Source organism: Poecilia latipinna, unplaced genomic scaffold, assembly GCF_001443285.1.
Source record: "Poecilia latipinna isolate Pla-1442-1.1 unplaced genomic scaffold, P_latipinna-1.0 Scaffold82, whole genome shotgun sequence".
NCBI lineage: Eukaryota > Metazoa > Chordata > Actinopteri > Cyprinodontiformes > Poeciliidae > Poecilia > Poecilia latipinna.
The window spans coordinates 367,351-379,743 of record NW_015112698.1 but is presented as its reverse complement, the minus strand read 5'-3'; the positions used below and the strand labels follow the sequence as shown (position 1 = coordinate 379,743).

Below are 12,393 nucleotides of genomic sequence, written 5' to 3'. Positions count from 1 at the left end.
TTTATTATTTGGGCCCGGTCATTAGCCCCGCCCCCCGGCCAACGCCATCTTGTTCCGCTACTGTAGCCTGAGGAGCTGAGGCAGCAGTATGGCGTCTTGTCTGGAGCTTATAACAAGTTAAGTTCCATGCTAAAATGATCATGTTTTTGACAATTTTTTTGTGGAGGCATTATTTTTCCGTTTACACAAGAGTATCGATTCATATACATAGTTTGCTTAACGTATGTTTAATTTGGTTGGATATCACGGTATTTACGACTGTTTATTGTCTTAACCGAACATCAAAACTGTCAGGAAAATCTGGGGGCCATTTGAGTTAACATTATTTAGCTGCGGAGGTTGTTTTCTTTAAGTTTTTGGCTGTAGACTGCAAAATGGGGGAGTGGCTGTGCTGGACTGTTGGCTTGATCTAAGCCACAGGTGTTAAACTCCAGTCCTGGAGGACCATTGTCCTGCAACATTTAGATGTGCCGCTGCTGCACCACACCTGAATACAATAATTAGGTGATTAGCAGGACTCTGGAGAACATATCTACACAGTGAGGAGGCAATTGAGCCATTTGACTTTGGTGTATTGTACCTGTGGCACATCTAAAAACTGCCAAAATTGTTTTTCTTTGTTAGTGTGTCATGTTGGTGACTGAAGCGTGTTATGATAACTTCAACACATTTCTTCAGACAGGTTGGCACGACTTTTAATGCTGTCCAAAAAATTTTCTATAAGCTGACTAATTTCTTTAGTAATTTCTTACTTTTTAATGCTTTGTCTTGTAAACCGGGTGGGCAGAGTAATTTGAATTAATATGATGGTGACACGCACAGGTGAGTCTGATTAGTTTTGCTCACACTTCTTTTTAAAATATTTATTTATTATCCTAATGTTCCTGCTATATTTCTTGTTTTTCCTTCCAGGCTGGAAGTCTTCCTCCTTCATGTTGACGAAAACAAGAGCAGCACCAAAGACACTTCACCATCAGTGATCACAAGACCATCCATGGCCGCTTCCAATGAACTTTCAAAGCACACTTCACCTTCAGTGAATGTCTTTGTTGTATATTGGTGTCAGTTCTATTTGATGTTTTGCAATAAAAGTAGATTACATACTGCAACTGGTGCTGTGTTTTGGTAGATTCAAGCAGCATCTAATGTCTTTTAAAATGAATTTGGGGATTATTGATGGCCAATAGTTTCTGGGGAAAAAAAGGTTTTAATTGCTCAGGTGGCTATCACAAATAACACTTTAAAAAGTGCAACTTCTACACCATCCAGAGTGGACCAATATAGACACTTTCAAAGTGTTGAATTTAACTCTGTAGGAGTTGATGGAACACTTCCAAATTTGCTGTGTGTCATACATGTCTGGTATAAACGTGATATATATCTTGTATAAACGTGATACTATCTTGTTAAAACGTGATAGTTATCTTGTATAAACGTGATAGTATCTCGTATAAACGTGAGTGTCGTATAAACGTGAAAGTATCTCGTATAAACGTGATAGTTATCTTGTTAAAACATGATGCGTATCTTGTATAAACGTGATAGTAAGACGTGATATGTATCTTGTATAAACGTGATAGTTATCTTGTTAAAACATGATGCGTATCTTGTATAAATGTGATGCGTATCTTGTATAAACGTAATAGTATCTTGTTAAGACGTGATATGTATCTTGTATAAACGTGATACTATCTTGTTAAAACGTGATAGTTATCTTGTATAAACGTGAGTGTCTTGTATAAACGTGAAAGTATCTCGTATAAACGTGATAGTATCTCGTATAAACGCGATAGTTATCTTGTTAAAACATGATGCATATCTTGTATAAACGTGATGCGTATTGTTGAGAAAATAAATTTAAAATAAGCTAGTTTTAAAACTTAACATGTCTTGATTTAAATGGCCTAATTGTGGTTTTAAATCAGTAACTTATTCTGGCCTATTGACCTTCATGTTACCTGTAGTTACAGCAGATGGTTTGCTAGGATCGTTTGAACTGCCTTTTGTCTGTGTGGGAAAACAATACAGTAGAAGTTGTAGCTTTTCACACTCATCTGTGAAAGGCCGTAAACACTGCGGGGTTTCTGGATTCAGATAGAGGGTCAGAGATAGCTCCTGGTTGGATGAGCAAAGATACGCCTGATTTGAATAATTAAAGATAAGAATACGCCTTTTACTATAAAACTTTCTACACAGAAGTAACACATTAGATTTTGCTCTTGCAACTTCTCCAAAGACGTCTTTGCTTTTTGTTTGTGATTTCCATCTTTTGTCTTTTTCTCTCTCAGGTAAATTCATGTGTTGTTTGTGCTCTGAGGTTTCTGATGTTATGTGACGTCTGGTGATAGTATGCATCTGTCTTGAATAAATGCTGATTATTGTGATGCTGTTATCTCTGCGTGATCTCAGTCTTTGCGCACAGCATTTTTCTGAACCCGGGCATAGAGAGGATTTAACGAGTCAAAAGGTTTTTAAAGTTCAAGAATTTTTCCTCTCTTAACAGTATCTTGTATAAACGTAATAGTATCTTGTTAAGACGTGATATGTATCTTGTATAAACGTGATAGTTATCTTGTATAAACGTAATAGTATCTTGTATAAACGTGATACTATCTTGTTAAAACGTGATGCGTATCTTGTATAAACGTGATAGTATCTTGTATAAACGTAATAGTATCTTGTTAAGACGTGATATGTATCTTGTATAAACGTGATAGTATCACAAGATACTATCTTGTTAAAACGTGATAGTTATCTTGTTAAAACATGATGCGTATCTTGTATAAACGTGATGCGTATCTTATATAAACGTAATAGTATCTTGTTAAGACGTGATATGTATCTTGTATAAACGTGATGCGTATTTTATATAAACGTAATAGTATCTTGTATAAACGTGATTGTTATCTTGTTAAAACGTGATACTTTTAGAAACATAATTTTATAGCATGCGCACTCTGAGCAGGATCCTAAACAGAACAGGACTGCACAGAAGGAAAGGTGAGTCCGGTCCTCTAGTTGTGGCGGCTCCTAACTGACCGTCTGGATCGAAGCTGAAGTTGGCTTCCTACTGTAGCTTCTGATCCAGGAAATGGCTAAAGAGCGATTATAACGGAGGCTCCGATGTATTTGCTGAACATTTTCTGTTCAGATTTTTATTGAACAATAGCTGAATAACGGCAACGGCTGTTCATAACCAACACCCGTTCAAGCAACCGAAATCAACAGAAGGCAAGATAGTGGCAAAAGACAAAACTAGATCCTGTTAAGTATTCTTCAAAATAAAAGACTTCCTCTCTCCAAAATAAATAATTTTTTGCACTTAATTATGTTTCACGTCACCTTTTTGTAATTATGTACAGTTAAATTCGATGAATAATAACCATGTAAATTATGCTTAGCATATGACTGTAAATAAATAATCGTGCAAATTATGCTTGACATATAAGTGTTAAGAAATCATTTGTTCTGCTTAAAAACGAATATGCATACACTTCAAATCTGGACTAGATTATTCTACGCCAATAACAAAATATTTTAAACCTAGTTTGTGTTTTGTGAAACCTTTATTTCAATTGTGAAACTTCAGTAATAAGAGATTTAAAAACCTTTTTGCATCTGGAATGCATTAGAAATTAACTCCTATCACATTTGCAATATTTGCTATTATTTTAACCTTCTGTTTTCTTTTATTTTTTGTCCTAGAGCTCCTGCCTTTTTGTTTGGCTGTTGTGGCTTACAGGGATACATCAGCTGATATAATGCTGCCAACAACTTTTCAGATTCAGATTAATTGTCATGCAACATTGCTTCAGAGAATAATAATCTATTCCAGGTAATAATGTCTATTAGCTTTTATAGATTAAAGATGCTACCCACTTCCTTAATTAGTGTCTGAAATGAGACACTGATATGTCTCAGTGATATTACTAATAAAGTTTACAAAAAAGCACAAAAAAACCCATGAACAAACTGTAGTAGTATAAATTTCAGTTGGAATTGAATGTTTGAAATATGAGTTGATAAGTCTCTCATTCTCTCTTTTTGACTCTATTTTGATCCATTAGTTTCTTATAGAAATGGCTTAAATCACAGCACAACACAAGATAGTGTCTACTTTTGAGTCAAGCTCAAGTAGGTCTGGCTAAAAAAATATCACAATATAATCATTTAATATCAGTCGATATTGATAATTATTGATTATTTTTTATTTTAAATATGTGAAATACTGCCAAACTGTGACAAGAACTTTCCTCTTTTATCCACAGTTTTCACCCCACAGCATTCTTTTTATTTTTAAGCAGTTATGAGGCCAGAAACTTAAACAGCTACTGTGCATGCCACTAAAAAAAGGTTGTTGCTAGGTAACCAAAGAGTGAGTGAGTTGCCAGGCAACCAGTAAGTGAGTGAGTTAGAACTCTGCACATGTTGCAATATCGGCCAAGACAATCCATCATGTTGAATCTCCACAATCTTAAACCAGAACGGTTCTGATGTCACAATAATCTAAGATTATCAAAAGGGGGAAATTGGGACACACACTACACCAGAACATTTTAGAAAATGGATACTACCGTGGGATCCCACAAGCAAACAGAAACTTTGACGAAACTGTAAAGACGTCAGCCATTGTAAAGAGTAACGTTTCTCTTTGGGTGTTTTCACACCTGATTGTCCGGTAGATTCAGTGCGATTGTGGACCAATATTGTAACATTTATTATATTTTCAGCTGCTGCGGTTTGCTTTAACACTGCGTCGTGTCAAACACTCCAAACTAATTTAGAAACATGTTCCCTTCCTCACTTGTGGTGGCGCTTCACCAAGAACCACTAAAGGAAATGACATGAAAACATCTGAAGAAGACACTGAATACAACTTCCTTCTTCACCAAATGTAAACAAAAATGGAGTGGCGTCAGATTTTAGCGGTTATAGTATTTCTCTTTTGCCTTTGGTAAAAAAAAAAAAAACACAAGTTATTTCTCCCACTAGCATTAAAATCTCACATTTGTTTTGGTTGTATTTACCCAGAATGCCCTACTTTGTAGTCCACTTCCTGTTTTTGGAGCGGTTTGGCATTCGCGTATGCATCCGAACCGCACCAGAGTTCACTTCAACCGAACCAAGACCTCAGTTGGAAGGTGGACCAGAGTTTGTTTTTTGGTTTGCATCAGAGTTCAGTTGTGCATTCAGACATCCCCAGATAAACTGGACTTCCTAGACCACCAAGTTGGAGTTTGATTGAAGCAGACTAAACAGGGATGGTGTGAAACCACTCTTAAGGTCAGGTGATTGATAAGAGCAAAATCCAAGCCATCATGACTCCCAGTGATATTCAGATGTGAAGTTTCTGGTCAACACATTGAATCGTCTGAACAAACTTCATTTAGATCTGCGAGGAAAGTTTAAAAATGCTTCCTGATCTGGTGCAAAGTTTGCTTTTCACACTTAACAACTTCCAGCTCTTCTCCACCCATCTTAAAAGGGAAGACCTGACACATCTCCATACCTGTTAGAAGCTGCTGGATCATCAGAAGTGAGAACGCCATGCTTTGCAAATCTTTTGAGGTGTGTGACCTGAAAGAGAAACGATCTCAGATCACATTCCTCATCAACCCATTTACTGCAGAATCAGACTGCGAAAAGGTCCTTTTGGTGACAGATGATGCAGTCTTCCAGCTGGAGTTGAGTGAACTTTGGGAAAATGACAGATGAAATATAATTTGAGAGAGGAAACCACATAGTTTCAGAAAATTGTCCTTTAAGCCAATGTAAAACAGGCTGAACTCAACCTAATAATGTTTTAGTCTACTTTGGTTGGTAAATACTATTTTCTTCACTTAACAAAGTGGAATTTAAACATCTGTTCTTACTGACATATTTAAAAGAGAGAGAGCATCAAGTAGTCACAAATATGTACAATTTAAGCTTAGGGAGAATTGTGAAATTTACCAAGGGAAAAACGAACTTAGCTTGAGGAAGCAACGTGTTGGAACCCACATGTTGTTTGACTGTTTGTCTTCATTTCTTAACCATTATTCTCATTAATGTTCAGCCCTTTGATAAATTTAAAGGAATTTAAAAGTACACTTGTTTGGCTTTCTTTTGAACTGGTTTGCCACTTGTGACCGGTTCTGGTTTTGCACCTTACAAAGTCTGATTCTTCTTCATGTTCCCAGTTGTTAGTACACTGATACTGAGTTTTAGTTATAGGGGACCTATTATGCAAAATTCACATTTCACACATTTTTGTACTTCCATTTGAGTGTTTATTGCTTCTAAAGACAGACCAAGTGCTGAAAATAAAACCAGACAGTTTTTTTTTAAATAAATTAGTGGTTTTTAGTGTCTGGGAAAGGATAAATTTCAAAAACCTCTGGAATGTAATGCCACAAATCAGCCTGTTACCTAGCAACCTCAGTGGAGTTCCGCACGTCACCTAGCAACCCAGCCAGTTTTTATTGCTGTAGGCACTGTACAATGGCTGCTGGAAAACGCAGCAGTTTTATTGTTGACTTTCCATCCAGAAACCACCTGCTGCATTTTTGTTGGTTGCGCAGGAAGCTCCACTTCTGCTTGTCAAAGATGTACGGTTGTATAATTGCGAGGCTGTTTGTAGCCATTTTCAGGTGTGGGTGTAAATGTTGAGTTGGGGGCGGCGTGGCTAGAAGCGGCTTATTGGCATTTAAAGTGACAAGACGCCTTAAAACGGTTCATTCTGAATGGAGCTCACCAAACTAAATCTCATTATCTAAGAGTGATTTTGTGAAAAAATGAACAGTGATTTCAACAGTACCCTAACTGTTGAAATCACTGTTCAAGGAAGCATAATAGGTCACCTATAAAGTGTGTTTGCCACTATAACTCCGACACGCTGCTGTCCACAGGCTTCGTTCTTCCTGGGGTATTGCAGGTAATTTTCTTACGTAGCACTTCAGAGTCATTTTTCTGTCATCGTATCACAAATGAACAGGTGCCTCCTCTCATTTTTTGCTGCCAGCCATCATCCTTTACCCTACATGCTTTGTTAAATATGATCACACAGCGGCTTCATCGTTGCTGGCAGTCCACTGTATCAGCGGGGAAGCAACCAGCCGGCACACAGCTCATTCTGGCTTCGCACCCAGGTCTTGTTAGTGTTCATTTGAGGGCTACATACTGCAGGGAAATAGAGCCATGTGGAGTAGATTCATGCCAAAATAAGCCGCTCTGCACCTGTATAGCCGTGCATATGCAAATGACATGTAAATCATTGTAGTTTGCTCACATTATGCTTATTTCATAGATGGAATGAGACTGACCGCGTCCCCAGTGCATTTAATTTAAACTCCTCCACATCACACCAAAAACTGACTACTTTAAAGAGATTAGTTGGTTTTTATTAGAGCATCCATCTTCAGCATGAGGAAAAATAGAAATAAGCTGTTCATATGCTAAAGATCCAAAATGCTGCGCAAAAAAGTAGGACTCATACATATTCAGTGATTTTTTTTCTCCATTCGTCAGGTTCCGCCTTCAAATTTCAATGTCCTTCATTTGAGATTATATGTGACAGAACAGCAGAATGTAAAAAAAAATGGTGCATGGATTTAAATTATGCTTTACAAATGAAATCCTAAAGCAACCACCAAACAGTCACATTGTAATCACAATATTTAATATATCTGTTTCCTGAAACGCTGTATCAGTTTTATGTCAAATTTGATGGAAGACGCATCTTGCAGCGGTTCCACTTTTGTCTCGTTAGGTCAAGGAATATTTTCCCAAAAGTCATAAAATGTTCTTTTGTTTGTTTGAAACAAACAAACAAAAGAACATTGTTGGAGCAATGTTGTTTTTGCTCAACATTTTCTCATGCATATTTATTTTATCCCAGTTTCTTTGTTCCCATTTTGTCACAAACGTTCAGCTTAATTAATAGAAGTGAGATAAGTTCAGCGAAGGTCCATATTTTCTCTACTTGCGGTTTTTAAATCTGGAATCAAAAACTTTTCAAAACAGTTTTCCAGACTGATAGATTTTATTGTTTTTGTTTCTCATCTGTTAATAGATTTATCGGGATTTGAGGTGTTGCTTTTTGACATTAGATAAATTCTCTCTAGATTCTCTTTATTAAGGCCACTTTAGTCTGGGAACGAAGGACTACATTTCCACTAGAAAACTCAGACATTTTTAATTGATCTCAAAAATGTTCTAGAGAAAGGCTACAACGTTTTTGAGTTTTAAAAGTCAAAAATTTGGCGAAAAACTGAAATGTTGGGACTGAGCTCAGAAATATTCCATTTAGAAATTTCTGAGTTTCAAGAGTTGCATTTTTTTACTTTTGAAGCTCAGAAATTTTCTCTTTTTTTCTCCAAATTGAGATTTTTAGATTAATCTCAACATTTTTGAGTTTAGTAGCCAATTTTTGCCTTTTCAGGCTTTTTTCTAGAAAGCTTCTGATATCAATCTAAAAATGTCTGAAATTTTTGCTCCTCTTTTCCTCCCTTATGTGTGAGCCAAAGTAATTAAATTCAATTTAGCCCCCCTCCCCCCAAAAATAAAAAATAAAATAGATACTTAGTTTGTTTGTGATTTACTGTGCATTTTGGTTATATTTCTGATTTAAACATATTTTTAAGGATTTCAAACATAGAAGTGTGGTGAAAGAAAAATTGTAGAATCCAACGATGTTGATAAGAACTCAGTAGACTTTTATAACTAAAGATTTTAGAAAAGACAAAAATCAGAAATGTTGTGTCAGTCGATGCATTACGCAGCTGAAATAATTTCAACTACAAAAAAACATCCTTATTACAAGATAATTTTTTTAAAGATTTCTTGTCTTAAGAAATTTTATCATCTTGTTATAGCATTTTTGTTTTAATGAGTTTTGTATCTTGTTAAAATAACTTAACTCTGACTCTAAATCTTTTTTCTTTTTCTAGACGACGATCTTCCCATGAGGTGTTGCTGTTTTACTGCGACGGCTTTTCTCATTCAAATGAGAACGTATTTTGGTTTTAATGAGATATATATGTCATTGTAAAAGATATAAAACTTTGGATTTTTATGTCTCACTATAACAGGGAAGTTTCTCATTTTAACGATTTCCTGCTCCTGAGTTTATTTCCTGGAGTTTAAACGTGGTTAATATGGATTGTTGAAGAAATGTGTGAAAGATTTGCTTTGGTTTTGGTTGGATTTGTGAGTTTTTGGTAACCCTGTAAGCGTTTCCTGTCTCTATATCTGAAAGTACATCTGAGCATTGTGTATTTTTTTTGTCGATTATAAATTGTTAGCCTGACAGGATTTGAACAGTGAACTTCAAAAGTCAAAATGTTTTCTTTGCAAGGCTAAAAGTGCAGTTTCTGGGTGGGGGTTTTTCAGATAAGCACACCAGATGAGAGAAACAAAATCCCAGTCTGCAGATTTACTTCTGCAGCTGAGTACTGAGCCTTGTAAGATTAAATAAAATTTCTTCCAAAAGAACTCAGGTGCATCTTTTGAGGATTTATCTTTGCACTGCAGTGAAGCTATTAAGTGAGTCTTTATCTGGGGCCTTTTTGTGTTACAATACCTTAAATTTGCATAATAACTGCAGAAAACAGTCATTTCTTTTTTTGGATGAAAGAAATGATGATTTCTTTCATCCAAAGATCTATGCTAGTTTCATCTGTTATTAAAGAACAAACTTTGTTCATTTTTAGTGATTTCTATTCTGAAAATCACATAAACATCACATAAACAATTCCTAACCTTGCTGAGGCAAAGATCAGCGGAGGTGAAGACAAGCAGAGCTAAAGGACTGACACGCCTGCTCATGACCTTCACTGTTTCCACTCAGCCTGAAGGTCAGCAGGATGTCTGACTTTCTGTTCTCAGAACTATTTCTCACTTATCTACATTTGTAAACCATGCATCAGTGCAGACATTCACCTGGTATGGGTTTTTGAGATTTCATGCGACTTCTGCATTTCTTAAAACATCAACAGTGCACACATACACACTGCAAAAACACAAAGTCTTACCAAGAATCTTTAGTCAAGTTTTTAGTGCAAATATTTTATTATACTTGAAATAAGACAAAACTAACTGACAAGTAACTTTTCAGTAAGATGTGGGAATTTATTTTACGTAAAAATTTCCCTAATGTTGGTATAAAAATACTAAGTGAAATAATCCGCTATATGGAACTAAAACTTTTTCACTAATATTAAGGAATTATTGACTTATTGACACAAAACAAGCTTTGAATTTAAAACCTAACCCAGTATGTTGGGCCAAAAACCATATACCTAAAACTCAATCCCCTTGTGTTAAATCAACCCAGGGCTTGATCCAGGTCTGCGTTAGCAAAAACATTAAAAAAGTTGCTTTTTAGAGTAAGCAAACACAGAGAGATGCTGATAAACATCCGAAGTGGCACTTTATATGCCGCTGGCACAAAAAACAAAAAGGAATATGAGGTAAGTCACACTTGAATATTAATTGACCAAAGGTTTGAATAAATATTCAGAGTTTAAAAGCTGTGGAGCGATGACAGATCCAGAGAAGGTTTTTTTCTGTTTGTTTTGGTTTGTGTAGATTAAATAGAGTCTTCTCTACTTAAAATTAAGATCTTTCTTTTATTTCTCTGAATAAATATTTTAAGGAAAACTGTTCAAAAGTGATACTAAACATTTATAATGTCAACACTTTGTTTTCTTTGTAACATTCATTTTCCTGAATATAACAGCCACTGAGAACCCATAAAATAAATACTCTAAAAATAATCTTATTTTAGCATGGGGATAGCTGGCAATCTGCATTTTAAGCTGTATTTTTTAAACCCCACTGGCACATTTATGGTAAATTTATTAACTTGAGTTTTGAACATGCTGATTACTTTTCCACAGTTGTATCTTACAGAATCCCTAAAAGGCAAAACTAAATAATTTTTGGATTTTCATTTCAAAGTTTGACTGAATTTTCTTTGTGACCTTAGAAGTTATGTACATGTAAAAAAAAATATATATATATATATATATATATATATAGATTAATGTATTTCAGATAGTTTTTTTCCCCTTTGTGGACCACAAAAAATATTTAACAAATGTTTTATGGTCTTTCTGATAAGAAATAAACATGTTTCTTGCATTTTTACAGTTAACAACCACAAATTTAAAATGAGAACAGAAAAGAATGAAAACTTCAAACAAATTCTTAAACTCCTGAAATAAAATATGACAAAAAATTAAATAACAAAATAAAAATAAATATTTATGAGTTACTGTAAGCTTTTTCACTCGCGCTCTGGTTACCTAGCAACAACCTGCTTGCGCAGCAGCAGTTTAGTGTCTGGTTCACACACTAGGATTTTAAAATTATCCGCCAATTTTTAGAAACCTGAGCGATCAAACAAATATAACGTTAAAAAAACCACAAATCTTAGTTACAACAGTTTCACTCACCAAGATGTATTAGATTCCAGCCAGAAAATCCCGTAAAACCCCGCGATACCATACGTGAATTTAGAGTAAACAAACATGGCTGACGACTCGGAAGCAATGGCGACAGTTTGTGGAGTTTTCTTAAGAGGAGAAATCGTTACAAAGAGAAAAGTCGTTGGATAAAGGAGTGCAGAGAACGGAAGTGGGCTCTATGATATGGAGGTGAGTTTTTGTGCTTTTTCGTAAGAGTGGAACTACTTCAACGTATTTTTATACAAGTAAAAGTAAAAAGTAATTGTCCAAGAAATTACTCAAGTAAAAGTAAAAAAGTATTTGGTAAAAAGTTTATTCAAGTACTGAGCAACTGATCACACTATTAGTTTTGTCTTATTTCATGGGATTAATCAGACGGACCAAAATATAAAGTTAAATTGAAATGTTGCTATTTTCAGGACCAGAATGACAATAATTTTTATAACAAAAACTAACAAAATCAAGCAAAAGAAAATGTTTCAAAATGATTTGGAAATTGATTTGGAAACATTAACAAAAACTGCAGCGTTTCTTGTGTCTGGGGAATTTTTGGTTAAAACATGTTTGTTTTTCATTCAGTGAGTAGAAAATCCAGAAGTTTTGCTCAGGAGTAGCAATACTTTGTGATAAAATTACTCAAGTAAAAGTAAAAAGTACAAAAAATAGATTTTTTCAAAAACGTTATTAAAGTAATTGTAATTGAGTAAATGTAACTATAACTATATGATTGATAATTTGATCAGTTACTTGCCATTTTACCAAACACTGTTTTACTCTTACTTGAGTTATTTCTTGGATGGCTACTTTTTACTTTTCCCTGAATAAAAATATGTTGAAGTGGTTCTACTCTGACTTGAGTACAATTTCTGGGTACTCTGCCCACCTTTGTAACACACACACACACACACACACACACACACACACACACACATAGTTGGGAGCTACC

General features: G+C 35.1%; 1 long non-coding RNA gene across 1 annotated transcript; it reads left to right on the top strand.

Annotated features, from left to right (window-relative positions):
- The first annotated feature begins 1,506 nt into the window (after nucleotides 1–1,506).
- LOC106937975 (uncharacterized) lies at nucleotides 1,507–2,682 on the top strand. The gene is made up of 3 exons (XR_001422502.1): nucleotides 1,507–1,709; nucleotides 1,794–1,837; nucleotides 2,525–2,682. It is a non-coding gene; the product is annotated as an uncharacterized LOC106937975 (long non-coding RNA).
- Nucleotides 2,683–12,393: the final 9,711 nt, after the last annotated feature.